This window comes from Lonchura striata, chromosome 6 (genome assembly GCF_046129695.1).
Source record: "Lonchura striata isolate bLonStr1 chromosome 6, bLonStr1.mat, whole genome shotgun sequence".
NCBI lineage: Eukaryota > Metazoa > Chordata > Aves > Passeriformes > Estrildidae > Lonchura > Lonchura striata.
The window spans coordinates 37,362,369-37,376,431 of NC_134608.1; the positions used below are offsets into that span (position 1 = coordinate 37,362,369).

Genomic DNA, 14,063 nt, shown 5'->3' on the forward strand with positions numbered 1-14,063 from the left:
TCCCTCAGCACCCACTGACAGCATTCTGTAGAACCTACTCCAGGTCATGAATTTTCCTACTCCCTCCTCTCTTTCCCAATCCTGTTACTTTTTAACAAAGCTGGGCATTGCTCTGGCAACCTTTGGCTGCAGCTGTCTGGGTACCACTGCAGGCAGACAGGGAAACAGAACAGCTGTTCACAAAGAGCAGCTGAGTGCTCTGTCACAAAGGCAGGGGGAAAAAAAGTAGAAAGTGAAAAAGTCTCATGCTCTGGAACTGAAACCCAGATGGGAGAGAACTACAGCCCACCAACGTTCATGTTACACTTGGAGGGATCCCAAAGTGCTTTGCAAACAAGGAGAGCAGGCTCAGTTCTTCTATCACTAGAACACAACATCCTGCTAGAGAAGAAAAATGGAGCCGCTTTATACTTATGGCATGATAATTTAGTACTGAGAGGGTTTTTTTGAGATCAGGTGTAGCTGGGGATTAGGCTGCATTTACAGAAGTGTTTATCAATGGCCCAACTGGAAATCACCAAAATTAATGGGAGGTATTAATGTCACTGAAAACAAGTGTAAATCTTGCTCATCAACTGGAAAATACACGTTCAAAACAACTGTGTCTTCTCTAGCATGGATATTGGATTTGAAGATTTAGGTGCTTAGGATACCTAATTTTTATTGTCCTCTATGCTCTAAGTGAAAAACAGAAAGTGTGACATTTCAAGCAATGATACACAGGCAAAATGTTGCTCTCCAGATCACTCTCTGACCTGGCCACACTTCCCCAAACTTACTAATTTACACAACATTTGTTATAAAGTACCCTCCAACAACACTGGTCACTATGCGAGGGCAAAAACCTGCAGCTATCTTAGAATGTATCAAGAATGTACATGAACCCACAGACACAAGTGATTTTTTTTAAGGATTTGCCTTCACAAGAAAGTTTTAAGTAATGATTCGCATTAAACTGACATAACAACAAAATTGCTATATGAGCATACTTACTCTGAAATGAGGTTGCTTCTACCTATTAAATTTGAATTTTAATGGATTTGAGTTGAAATTAAGTCACTCTTAGTCAGATATGTGCCCCATGCAGCAATGATACTTTCAAAAACATACTAAGCTAGCGAGAAGAAGCATCCAGAGAAAATCCTGGATGTTTGAGAATTATGAAGACTCAGTTGCACTTACTAGAACTCCACAGAGGTTTAGCTCTAGCTAAACTCCAACTTCATAACTAACTTCTGCAGGTTTATATGCTATGTTATTTGGATTTCATATTTCTTAAGATTTGCCTTAAGTTGCTCCAAACTGCAGCCTTGCAGTGTTGAACGGTGACTTGTGTCTATTGCAGGCACAGCTGCTGATCTGTAAGGATGAAAGAGATGCTTGTACACCACTTAAACATGTCCATAGCTTCCTTCAGGAAGAAAGTGCAATGTAAATACTGTTTTTCAAGTAGCAAAGAAATTATTTTTGTGAGATTTCACTGATAGCAGAAGCTCTTCAGTCTACTGTGTTCTTTCTACTTCAGAAGGACAGAGCTCCAAGTTATTTAAACAATAGTTGAAAAAAAACCCACATTGTTATGAAGTAAAATGACCTCTTTGAATGTAGCTCCTGCCAAAGATTTAGCTTTTTAAGATTTCATACCAGTTTTCAGGGCAACACTGGTTTTTCCCCATCCCTTAATCAGAAGTCAACATTGCTCTATAACTCTGCCATAAAGACCCCATACACATCACAATGTTCCACTCCTAACAAATTGCATCCTGTCTCCCAGTGACTTGTCATACTGCTACACGCATCAGTAACGAGAAGCACAAATTTTCAACGAATGCACATCAACTGTCAATGCAACATCACACTCCAGTGGCTCTCCTGCCTCCTCCCTCCCACCAAATGCTAAGAAGCTGAAGCTTTTATTTGTACTGTGGGTGTGAAGGAGAGACAATGGGCCAAATTCAGCCCTAGCTCAAGTGGACTTTGGCTGCTTAGGTTACGGCTGCCTTGGATGAGGATGTTTAAGCTACTCATCCAATAAATAAACACTGACAATTTTTATTTACCTTTTTTAATTTTAAATAATCTCTTCACAAACCTCTCCTCCACCTCAAGTTAGGGAAAGCAGAAGGCTCAAGCTAGGAGGGAAAGGATTGCCTTCAGACCCATCCTGTGGGGAGTGTTGCCATCAGTAGGGGTTCAGTAGTTTCACTTTCCTCAACCTCAATTTCTAGTCTCACTCAACCCAGGGTACAAATTGCCAGGATGCAAGCAGGGCTGCATGCTGGTAGAGCAGTGGTGTGAGTGGGAAGATGAAAACTTCGTGTGCTTGCTGTAGGAGGAATCATTCTCACTTCTATTTCTAAAGCAAGATCTCTTCTTTGTTAGCAATGGCATTATGTGCTTTTCAAATCACTGCTTTATGCTGCAATGGCAAAGAGGGCTTCTACCACTGCCCACTACCACTGTCTCTATTTGCAGCCTTATGGCCCTCTGTCCCTGTTTCTTCTAGATTCCTGCTCAGTCTTCCTTGACTTTTTGCTCTGCCTGGGTTTCTCCAAGACCTTACTTCTTCTATATTCCCAGGAGAAACTCAGGTATCTCTGTATTGTATCTGCATTCAGAATTGTCTGAATTGACATCACTGATGCTGCTTTATATGCCTCAATATGCTCAAGAGTTTTCTAACAGTAAGAAGAAAGGCATTCCAAAAGAGTCAAGAAGCAAATCTGAAAAATATTAACATTCTTAGACTCGCCATGTAAGTTACTCAATGTGAACTTTAACTGACACATGATATAAACCCCCTTGAGCAATAAAAGATGCGGGGCACTAAAGAGGGAAGAGCAAGTTTTCTGCCAATGGGACAGACCATGTGACAGTCTGTGCCATGGCAAGTGTGCCCCTGGCAGTAAATGGACAAAATTTCAGGGAAGAGAATGGGAGAAGCAATTCATGCAATGCAGCCACAGTGCATGCAAAGGAACTGTGGTTTGGTATCCGATCTACTCCCTGGATTACTCTCTTGACTCACTTTCCTAAATTTGAAGCACAGCTCTGAAGAGAAGCACACATCCATGCAGCAGATGTGGAGACCTGCTCAGTGCATGATTCTGGCAGACAAGAAGATGCTGGCTAGGTGAGGTATTCCCAACCTAATCTACCCTGGATAAAGCTGGCTGCTGCCATGGTGTCTATCCATTAAGGAAGAGCAAAGAGCAGCAGTAAGCGAGCAGCACTGGTTTGTGTGAGCACACCTTTCTGCAAGCCTTTTCTCAGGATAAGCAGGCAACTTTGCACATGACCAGTGTGCAGAGGCACAGCCATGATGAGCCTGCACAAGTACACCAGAGGACTTGCCTGATGAAGATCCACTGAACTCTCTGGGAGGTATTTCATCCATTTGAAGGCATTTGATCCTCAGTCCCCAAGAATAAATCTCCAGGAGCTACCAGGCTTTCCTGAAACCCTCCCATCAGTGCTGGGCAAGAGCTGTAACATCCTAACAAGCAAGCTCACTGAAGAGATTAGTGTAAACTCCCTGAATTGGATGGGGCTTTTTTAGTTGCAATTGTTGTTTTACAGGCAGTGCAGAACAACTAGCATCTCTCTGAGCATATGCTGAATTCCTCAGGAACAGGAAGAGCCACTCTACTTCCTAAAGACAACAGTGGATAGGGACTTGAATGCTCCTCTGCTGTTCTATGGAAAAATAAATAAAATCTCTCACTTATTTAAGGGTAAAAAAAAAATAATAATATCTCAGTTCTGTTAATGTCTGAAACACATGTAACTACCCTCAGGCAAAAAATGACAAACAGGTTACATACATAAGAATTTGTTTCACTTAGGACTTTTCAGCAATTACAATAACTAAAAACATCAGTCACATCTAAATTAGGAAGCGTTGGGGGAATAAGAAAAACCTTTTCTTCAGAAAAATGAAGTCATTCAGCTTTCATAATTCTTGCATATTACTTGAAACTGCAACGAGTTAAAGAACAAAAGAACACTAAAATTCAATAGAAATCAACAGGGTCTTTAAAAATATCCATGATTCCATCAGCAGCATAGTGGAGGTACAGTTTTGCCTGAGCTGGTAAATCATCATGGAAATTCTGCTAGGCTATTGTAAACAATGACCATTGAATCATTTTACCAGGTAAATTTCAGCCATTTCTTTACCCAAAATCCTGTAGTCTTTTTTTTTTCTTTTTGTTTTTGTGCACTAGTACAAAGCCTAGGTAAGAAAGCTATTATGACAGCAAGAAACAAAAAGATAATGAGAATTTTTTTTGGTAATCCTTTTTTTTTTCTAGAAGGCTTTAAGAAAGAGTACTTAATTGTCAGTCATCATTACCTGCTGTTCTCTTAAAGTCTTTACATCATTTAGGCTAAATTCTGCCACTCTGGGACATGGGGGCTGAAATCTAATCTGTACTGCTGGTTGCCACTGCCTACTCAGTGTCTCACCAACTCCTAGAAGGAACAAAGTTCCTCCACAGGGACTTGTAAGGAGCACAGAAAACTATAATTATCAAGAAGTTATTATGTGCTTTTCAGAACAATCCTGTAAGAGCCATGTGCCCAAAATGCAGGAGCACTGAGCAACCCCTTGCCCAGGGATCTTGGCCAACACAGTGAGCAGCAGGCACATGAGGAAGTGATGAGTGTTGGCCTCTTGGGGCACAGTAACCTCAGCAATAGTGTCTGGAAAAGTAAAAAGCGTCTGGGAAACTCATCAGACCAGTCAATGGCTGGAACTGTCTTATATGAGCAGGCCCAAAAATAACACTTAAGAATTACTAAACTAGGTATCAGTTATGACTTATCTTGGCACAGTATTAGTCATTCTCCAGTAGCTCACCTTTCTGCTGAGATGGCTTTTTCGCCCTATATTACTCTTCCTTCCTGGTCACACACTAGCATCCATATTACTCTAAGTGACACAACAAATCCTCAGGAGGTCCCCACTATTACTCACACAGGTGTCTTAAGTATCAGCGTAAGCAGCTGATCACTTTCTGTTCATAACCATTTCTTTAAAACTCTGTATCTTTTACAGTTTTATTATTGCTTCACAGAATGGGTCAGGTTGAAAGGGACCATCCTGGGCTATTTGGTCCAACCTCTCTGCTCAAGCAGGGTCATTCTGGAGTATGTGGCACAGGATTGCATCCAGATGGTTCTGGACTATCTCCAGGGAAGGAGACTTCACAACCTTTCTGAGCAACCTGTTCCAGTGCCTGATCACCTGCAAAAGTTCTACTTCCTATTCAGGTGGAACTTCCTGTGCTTCAGTTTCTGCTCACTGCATCTTGTCCTACTGCTTGGCACCACTGAGGAGAGCCTGGCTCCATCCTCTGACACCCTCCCTTCAGATAATGATAGACATTGATAAGGTCCCCTCGCATGTTTCCCTTTTTGAGGCTGAATAGGCCCAGCTTCCTCAGCCTTTCCTCATAAGAGTTGCTTCAGTTTCCTAATCCTCTTCAAAGCCCTTCTCTGGACCTGCTCTAGGACCTCCATGTCTCCCTTGTACTGAGGAGCACAGATGCAGCCTCACAAGGGCTAAGTAGAAGGGTGGAATCACTTCCCTAGACCTGCTGGCAATGCTCTTCCTAATGCATTCCAGGATACCACTGGCCTTCCTGGCCTCTAGTTTTACTTTTTATAGTATATACACTTACTTAAAATGTTTTCTAAAACCTCTGAGTTAATTTTATTTACAAAACCCTTGACCGCTTTATTTACCATAGTTTATTAAAACTGAAATCAGTTTGAAATCTAATTTGTTTTCCTAATTATTGATGCTATTTTATTCAATTATTTAAATAATTTATAAAATTAAAATAATCTATTTGTTTGTTCTCTGCTTTCACTGATTGCCACTTTATTTTAACTGGCTTTGATCTGATATATTGGACCTACACAGGTAAAGAACTTAAATGTAGGTCTAAAGCTATTAACCATATTATTTTAATGGACTACACCTAGCCGAAACAAAACTTTATTTTCATCTGTTTCAACACAGTCAATACCTGCCACTACTATAAAAAACTTCCATGAGAAATAACGTTGGGCAAATCGCAACCAAGAAAATTACTGTCCTAATTGAATTACTCTTTAATTAGATCTGCTTCTTTCTCTGTGTGAATGTAGTCAATAACAGTGCTATAATTACAATCTACTAAAAAAATAACCACTTAATAAATAACACTTAAGCAAAGTATCTACTGCTTTGTCAAAATCACAATACTCTACCAAGAAAAGTTGTTATTGGCACAATTTCCCCCAAACCAAAGACTGTTCCATGTTTGCAGCTTCCCAGCAGCCAGCTTCAATGGTTATTAGGGATTTCATTTTCTCAAGGAGTACAGCTCTGGGACAGTTCACCATATGGTTTCATGTCATGGAGAGAACTGAGGATCTGAGTGATGTTATATAAGAAAAAAAAATTAAAAAGATAGTGAGAGTTGCTGAGCAACACAGTATCTTTCCGGTTACAGTCACAAAATTTGCCTATCAAGGGATTCTGGTTTTGAGTTCTTTCAGTTTGAGGCTTAGTGTAGTTGTCTTTGCAGATATGAAACAGGCAGGCAGTCATCTTGCTCAGATCCAGATCCTGAACTAGCTGACATTTTTATGCCAAATGTAAGCAAAACATAATTATCCTTGGTGTTTCTTCTAGTGATATAAGCATACACATTCATACATGCTTTTAAAATACCTAAAGCAGATAGTAAAAGCCTTTGATTGCAGATGATCAAAATTCCATTACTTTTTTTTATAATTATCCAAACTATAACAAGTCCAAGGCTTGGGATCCTCTGATATTTGAAGAAACTTAGAACACCTTACAAGACATGGAGTAAATGAGGTATACATGACATTTTTACCATATTTGCTGGAAGAAATATAGCTGAAATACCCACAAAGGTTCTGCGTAGGGAAGCAAGGTGCAAGATTTTCCCGTAGCTAAAACAAAAATGCCCTAAACAACAATGACAGCAAATCCCTGAATTTATCATAAGAAGGCACTTTATACTTTCAGCAGCCAGTTTCTGTGCTCTTGCCCCTTATCAAAGGATCCTGGAATCCTCAAGCTCAGGAGATTCTTCCAAGTCTACTACCCACTTGGCTGAATCAGACATGAATCACAAATCGAGACAAAGATCTCAATGGGTGGGAGGTGAAAGAGCAAGTTAAGAAGGCGAACGTGTGTGAGTGAACCCTCACACAAACCTTTATCACTGCGCTTCTGAGTGCAACACTTACTTCAGCTCCCATGGTAGGGTAAGGCTCCTACAGCAACTCAGCCCCTTTATTACCACATTTCACCTTCTCTCGGTCCTGGCAGGAAACAGGTTCCTGAACCACCAAACACTAATCCACAGAGGAGTCAGTGTGTTTGTCAGAGATTAGACAAAAAGCTGTTTGGGGCCAGAATGTTGCATTACAATAACTGATGTCTGGACAGCCTGGTCCAGAGTCTGGAGCTGCGAGCATCGGCTTTAGAAAGTCTGTGCCCTGACAAGCAACAGCATCATTCTTCACACTGAGATCTATGCCAATCAATGCCAACTGATAATTTGGCCAAATCACAGCAAATGGCCTTCTGCCAGGGAAGCTGTGTTACTTTAAATGCTGTCAGCTGTTGCTCAAGGAATACGGCGTAACCACATTCCTGGTCAAGGAGACCCCCGAGCCGTCTCCACCTACTGGATGCCTTGGCAGCCCTGACCATCCCTGCATCTAAGTTCCCAAGGGAATTTAACACTCCCTGCTTTGTCACACAGTTGATCTTCCCGTGATGTAGGAGTGCCAGCTGGAGCTGTAAGACTGATAATCAACAGCAAGGGAGAACATGCACTCCTAAAGAGCAGCAGTTTGCATGCTACACAAGCAGCCTCCTGATCAGCACCTCTCATCAGACTGCCAGGCAAACTGTGAACACACCTTCAACTCTCCCTCCCTCTCTTTCACCCTCCAGCCTCCAACCTTAGAGAAGAAACACTGCTTAGCCTGTTCTTAGGCCTTGATGCTTCTGGGCTTTGCACCCAGCCATGGGTGAGGGCCACAGCTGCTCAACCAGCATTTGGCAGGTGGATCCTCTGACTGCAGGGTTTCCATTTCCTGTTTGTGCTGCACTCAGAATGGGCTGGGCTAAATCTTCGGAGTCATGAGAAACACTTAATGCAATAAGCAGAAACAACACTGCAAGTCAGAAGCCCCAGGTTCCTGTGTTTTCTCCCCTGTGGTGCCTCACCATGCAGAGAGATGCACACATAATTTGGTTTGGTACTCTTTAGGATACGTGGTAAGCCTGCTGGGTGCTCATTATGTCTGGACTAAAGGAAGAAATGACAGTAAAAGAAATAGATGGTCAGTATCAGACTCAATTACTAGGAGCACAAAATCCCATGTCCCACTCCATAGCTGGAATCTACTTGTACAGACCAGGAGCAGTTCCCCTCTAAATCAGAGGAAAATGAACTACCAAGAAGCAAAAGCCTTGCTTGCCCTCCTGCAAAAAGCACCAAGAGCCACAATCTGCTGACAATTCTTCAGGAATCTATGCCAGCATTTTGTTTCTGGTTATGACCAGTTGAAATATCTGCAACCTCTACATTATTCCTAGGCCAAAATGCAAAATAATAAAGTTAGATGGCTTCAAAGGTGCATTGTCACAAGGGTTTCCTTTATTTATCTCACAGATATGTTGCAAAAGCTCATACTGGTGATTTAATTCAAGAAGAATCAATGTTTTCTGTTCTAAGGGATACTATACTATCTGCCTTTCATAGCAGGCATAAAATATGGCCATTATCCCTACTCTCACAGCTTGTGGTCTGCTCTGAAAGACATTGGTTCTCTAACAGGATGGAGCTCTGCCACTTGTCTCTACTGAGCACAGGAAAGCTGAATCAACAACATGTTGCCCCTACCAGGGTTCTGCCAGAACATCAGTCTTGCTGGAAACTGAAATGTTACTATCCAAAAAGTAAATGGAAAGTTCCTCACTATAGGAAAGTTAACTCAGAGCCCAAACATTCATGATTTATTCAGGCTGTCCATCACCCAGAAAAGATATGTGGTAAATCAAACATCACTTTAGCAGATGGCGTGGCAGAAGGAAAGAAATCATTCTTAACCTCCAAAACAACTGCAGTTTAAATATTCAGAAACAGTCTAGCAATTTGACAGTTCTCTGCCTGTCTTCCACATCTTATGGGTCATTAACTGACATCTCCAGACATGAGAAAGGGATATCTAGTAAGACAACACTTTTTACATGATAAAATAAGCCCAACACCCTATCAGGTAGGACACAGAATTATCAAACAGGATGACTATTTGGAAATACTTAAAATCCAAACAGATCCACATTTCTCTGTGCATAGACCAATAAATAGGTTTAGCCTAAAACACAGTCACAACTTGTTAAGGTGCAAACTTGTCATTTGTGAACTGTGACAACCTGAAACCCAAATGTACTACAAGTGCCAATTGGTTTAAATCAGGTGCAGTTTCTGTGTAACATCAAGGGAGACTGTGTTCTGGCAAGAAGCCAGGAAATAACTTCAATAAGCTAATCTCCCCTGAGTGAACTTGGGAAGGAAGCTGAGCATGTGCTGCATCTCATTTGCAATGGCAGCGCAGTCTGTTACCTGGAGACACAGCTCTATCCTGCCTGCCCAGCAGCTCAGGGCTAGGCACACCACCACTTTCACATCCCAGGAACTCAGAGGCCACAGCAGAATCTCCAGTCTGAACACACAAAGAAATAAAGAACATTTTAATGCTTATCCTTTCTTACAGTTTCCTATTTGCCAGAAACCACTACCATCCAACAGGAATTGCAAAACTGTTTTCTACTAGCTGGTCAAAGATCCCTCTACTCCTACCCCCAGTAGTTTGGGTTAGTGAACACATGTTGAAAGCTGACCCTGCATTCAGCACATCCTCATGTAACAGCCCCAGAAACTGCATCCCACACAATTTTGAGATTCTGCCTGAAAGAAATGTAACAGTGGAAGACTACTGTACTGTAATTAATTTTTTTTCTACAGGAAAGGATAGGAAGCACAAGGACAGAACTAGGGTTCCTGCATGTCTACCTACATACATATAAAAAGGTTACTGACAGATATTGATTTTTAAAACATTTTTACTTAACTTTTCTTTCCTACCAAGATAATTCCTAAACTGTCAGACACTCACTTGCAAAAGATCTGAGCAAATGTCACTGCTTCAGTATGGAATCTAGGTGCCCTTTCTCTGCTCCAGCTCCCACAGCTGCAGCTTATAACAACTCTACTTAAGAATACTGTTGAAAAATTTAAGTAATTAGTGCTTGTAAACTAAATTAGAGGCACTCAAATAAGACAGTCAAGTACTCAAATAAGCAGTAATTCAATGTTAAGTGAAAACTATTATGAGAATGTAAAAATATGTCATGTAAAAAACAGGCCACACGTACACTAGTAGCAGTTTGCCAACTACTCTTCCACCTATCACCAGACAAATCCAGTAGTCCACCTCTCCTGCTTTGTCTCCTCTGAACTGCCTCTTCCATTATCCTCTAAGGAAGCATAAGGAGTTACTGCTTCACCTGTGGTGCACTGCACTGTTCAAACAGGGCCCACCCCTGGCAATGGAATGCAAGTGTCAACATGCAACGGGCACTGCTACTGAGCAGGGTGTGGTGTTTACCTAGGGGAAAACCACATCCGTCAACCACTTTAATAACTCCAGGCTTCAACACAGAGTAACTCTGAGATTATTCCAAACCACTCAGTTGAAAGGATTTTGAAACAAACAACAACAACAAAAAAGAACAACCTCAACCAAACAAAAACCCACACTCCTATTAATAGAATGGGGCAATGATTAAGAAACCTGTAGTTCTTTGGAAATGAGGACTCTTCACCTTATCCCATGGGAGCGAGAGGCTTACAAGATAGTTGTTTGTTTTTTGACGCAAACCTAAGATTAGAGAAACTCTTCCTTCCCCAAGTCAGCCCTAAGAACTATGTAAGGGATACAGAGAAAAGATGATTTCTCCCTTGAGCAAAACTACAGGATCAAAATATAATTTCTGTTAACAGAACAATGTAAGAGAAGCGAGTTGAATTCCTCTTCTGTATCAGTAGCAGCTAGCCCCAGAGACAAGAGGTTATTTAAGATTTTAATTTCCATAATGTAGCCTTAAGGAAGAGAATCAAATTCAATCCTTATATAAGCACGAGTGACTCAACTAAAGACTGAAACTGAAACAAGGCATCTGTCTTCCTGAAGAGTTGTGGGTGTTTGAACAATAGCAAATGTGTTTTACAGAGCATGCTTCCTCTGCCCGGAAGGTAAACGTGTGTTCACCATCAGGATGATGGAGAACCCACCTTTGTAGAAGCATAAACATCAATTGCCAATTATTAAGATGCAAACTCACCTAAAAATAAAGTAAAATAACCAGAGTGTAGTTTATAAGGACAATTTATCTACCAAAATCATTATCTCACGGTAAAAGAGATTTAAAAACCCCCATAAAACTTCAAAGAACTTCATACTGTTGGTTCCTAGCAACAGAACTGCAAGCCACACTCCCGTATCTTGCACAACCACCTACACCAGCCTCCTGATATATGGAGCAAGCAGCAGCTTCTGTGCCACATTGGACATGAGTAGCAAAACCCAAGAGTGACCAATATCAATTTACCAGGGCTCAACAAAGAGAAGACAGACATTTGAAATGTCATCTGCAGATGGGTGATGACCTACACTGGACGCAGGGGAACAGGCCACGCAGAGAAGTAGCTTCACAAGCCAAGACTGATTTTGCTGCCCATGTACTCTTTTTCTTGAAGAATGCAATGTAAAAAGAGTATTGGTGATTTGACTACATTCATCCTATAGTCCCAGACAGGACTGTTTCCTGTAAAATCAGAGGTCTGAAAAGGCAGACGAGGATCAAGACACAGAACTACAGCAATGGAAGAGGACATACTTCTAGAGATGGTGCAGAAAATCCCAATGGATAAACAGGGACAGAAGACAGACGATTAATTATCTGTCACTCCACATTTAATACTGGAATGAGAAATCATAATCAGGACATCAGCCAGTCCTATTACTGGAAAAAGACTTGGAGACTGTTGGCATAGTGATTAACTATCACTGGACTGTTACAGAGCTCAGGACTTGCTGCCCTTCTTGGTGTCTTTGCTGAAAGCAAGTAATTTTCTGTGGTCTTGCTATGAATTTTGGGAAAATAACTAATGAAATTCTTATAGGGGCTTGATTAGTGCCCAAACCCAAGCACCTGAAAGTCAGGAGTCGCCAGTTTAAAATCCTTTTATAATTCTTTCCACAGAATTGCAGGATCTGTCCTGAAATGAGATGAGTACCTTAGGATTTAATTGCTTACTCCTTCTGGGTTGGTATAAACAAGGCAAAAAAGTTCCTTACTTAAATGCCACAGAGCAAGACAATACAAACTGTATCAAAATTATCTGCTCAAAATTCTGATACTCAGCATTTTGCACTATGAAAAGCAAAGGCTAAAGCGTAGGAAGGTTTCTTAGTTTCTTCAGATCATATTTTCTTCTGAACAAAGCTGACCCTTTGTGGGGTCAGCGATGCCATCCCTACAGAACATATATGGATGTCAAAGGAGGGAGCCCACACCAAGCAGAGCTTATTATTATTAGAATATTCAGGTCAAGTGCACTTAGCCAACAACCCACTCAAACCCTGAGATAACAGCTGATATGCATGAAAAAGGACTGTTCTCACAGATTTTTATCCTTTCTGCTGCATCACATAAGCATACAACAATGGAGAAGAGTACAAAGGTCATATAGACTTCTCTAGCTCTGCCTCTTTCAGGGTCCCAAACCCCAGATTTCCTGCACAACCAGCAAAGCACTAATGCACAAGAATTCTTTGTATGTGTTTCATTCTCTGCTGATTTACCCTAAGTTAACCACCTCAAAAAAGAGCTAAAACTCTTTAGTTTGCATCAGATTGAACAACTCTACCAAAAACTTGAGCTGTTTCCAAGGCTAGAAAGATTCATATTGACCCCCTACAAAATTAAAAAAAAAAAAAAGCTGAAAAGTGAAAAGGTTTTTAACCTTGAATATTGAGGAAGGAAGCTGAAATCTAGGAAGAGGAGTGTTTTCAAAGAAGGAGTAAGCAATGTGAGGAGCAGAAGTCAACCTGACAAAGCCTGGAAAATGGTAAGAACCTCAAATTAATTTGCAGTAGACTCTCATTAGTATTTAATTACCTTCTGTGGAGACTGCTCGACATAGCACACACAAGGGATCAGTGTAGCTCAGCTGTAAGGGATGTGTTCAGCCATACACAGGAGGAGAGTTTGAGGAGGCTCAGCTGTGCACCAGGCAGCTGTGAACTAGGTTTTCCCCACACCAGAGGGCCCCTGTGATGATGCCTGAAGAGCCTCTCCAAGCACAGCCCTGCTGTGAGTGCCCTCTAGCACGGGCACCTCACCTGGGCCAGGCAGAGCCGCCTCGCTCCACAGCCTGTGCTTTGGGAATGGAGGGAGGATGAAACATCACTGCCAGCTGTCAGCACCTTCTGCTCCTGGAAAACACTCAGATCCAGAATTACATTTGAGCTGGAACTTTAATAATACCTTAACTGCAAAACTGAGAACTCAGAAGTGATTTTCAGAGTTGAAGTTTATGGTACAAACCTAAAAGACAAATGTTAAGCAGCAGTACACTGTTTTCCAAATGTTAGTGAATTTGTTTTCACAACCTGTTAAATGAAGGGTTTTATTCATATCTTATAGGTAAATCACTGAATGAAATATAGGTTAATGTGAAAAGTGCACACTAATTTTGCAAGCTTAAACTGAGGTGTCAAATTTTGCTTTTTCTAATACCCAGCGTTATACAACACTGTAGAATACTGTTGTAGAACAGCTCTCATTAACTTTGGCTGCATGTACAAATGTTCACTGTTTCTGCTAGTAAGGCTCACTCTCAAGTTAGTCAAAAGGAGAATGAAAAAAAAACAGTCATTGGCCATGATGAAAGTCT

The 14,063-nt window shown here is 41.2% G+C and overlaps 1 protein-coding gene across 2 annotated transcripts in view; it reads right to left on the bottom strand.

Moving 5' to 3' along the window:
* The window catches only part of ITPKA (inositol-trisphosphate 3-kinase A), a 39,403-nt gene that overhangs the window by 16,046 nt on the left and 9,294 nt on the right, over positions 1 to 14,063 (bottom strand). The gene's annotated exons all lie outside the window — the stretch shown is intronic.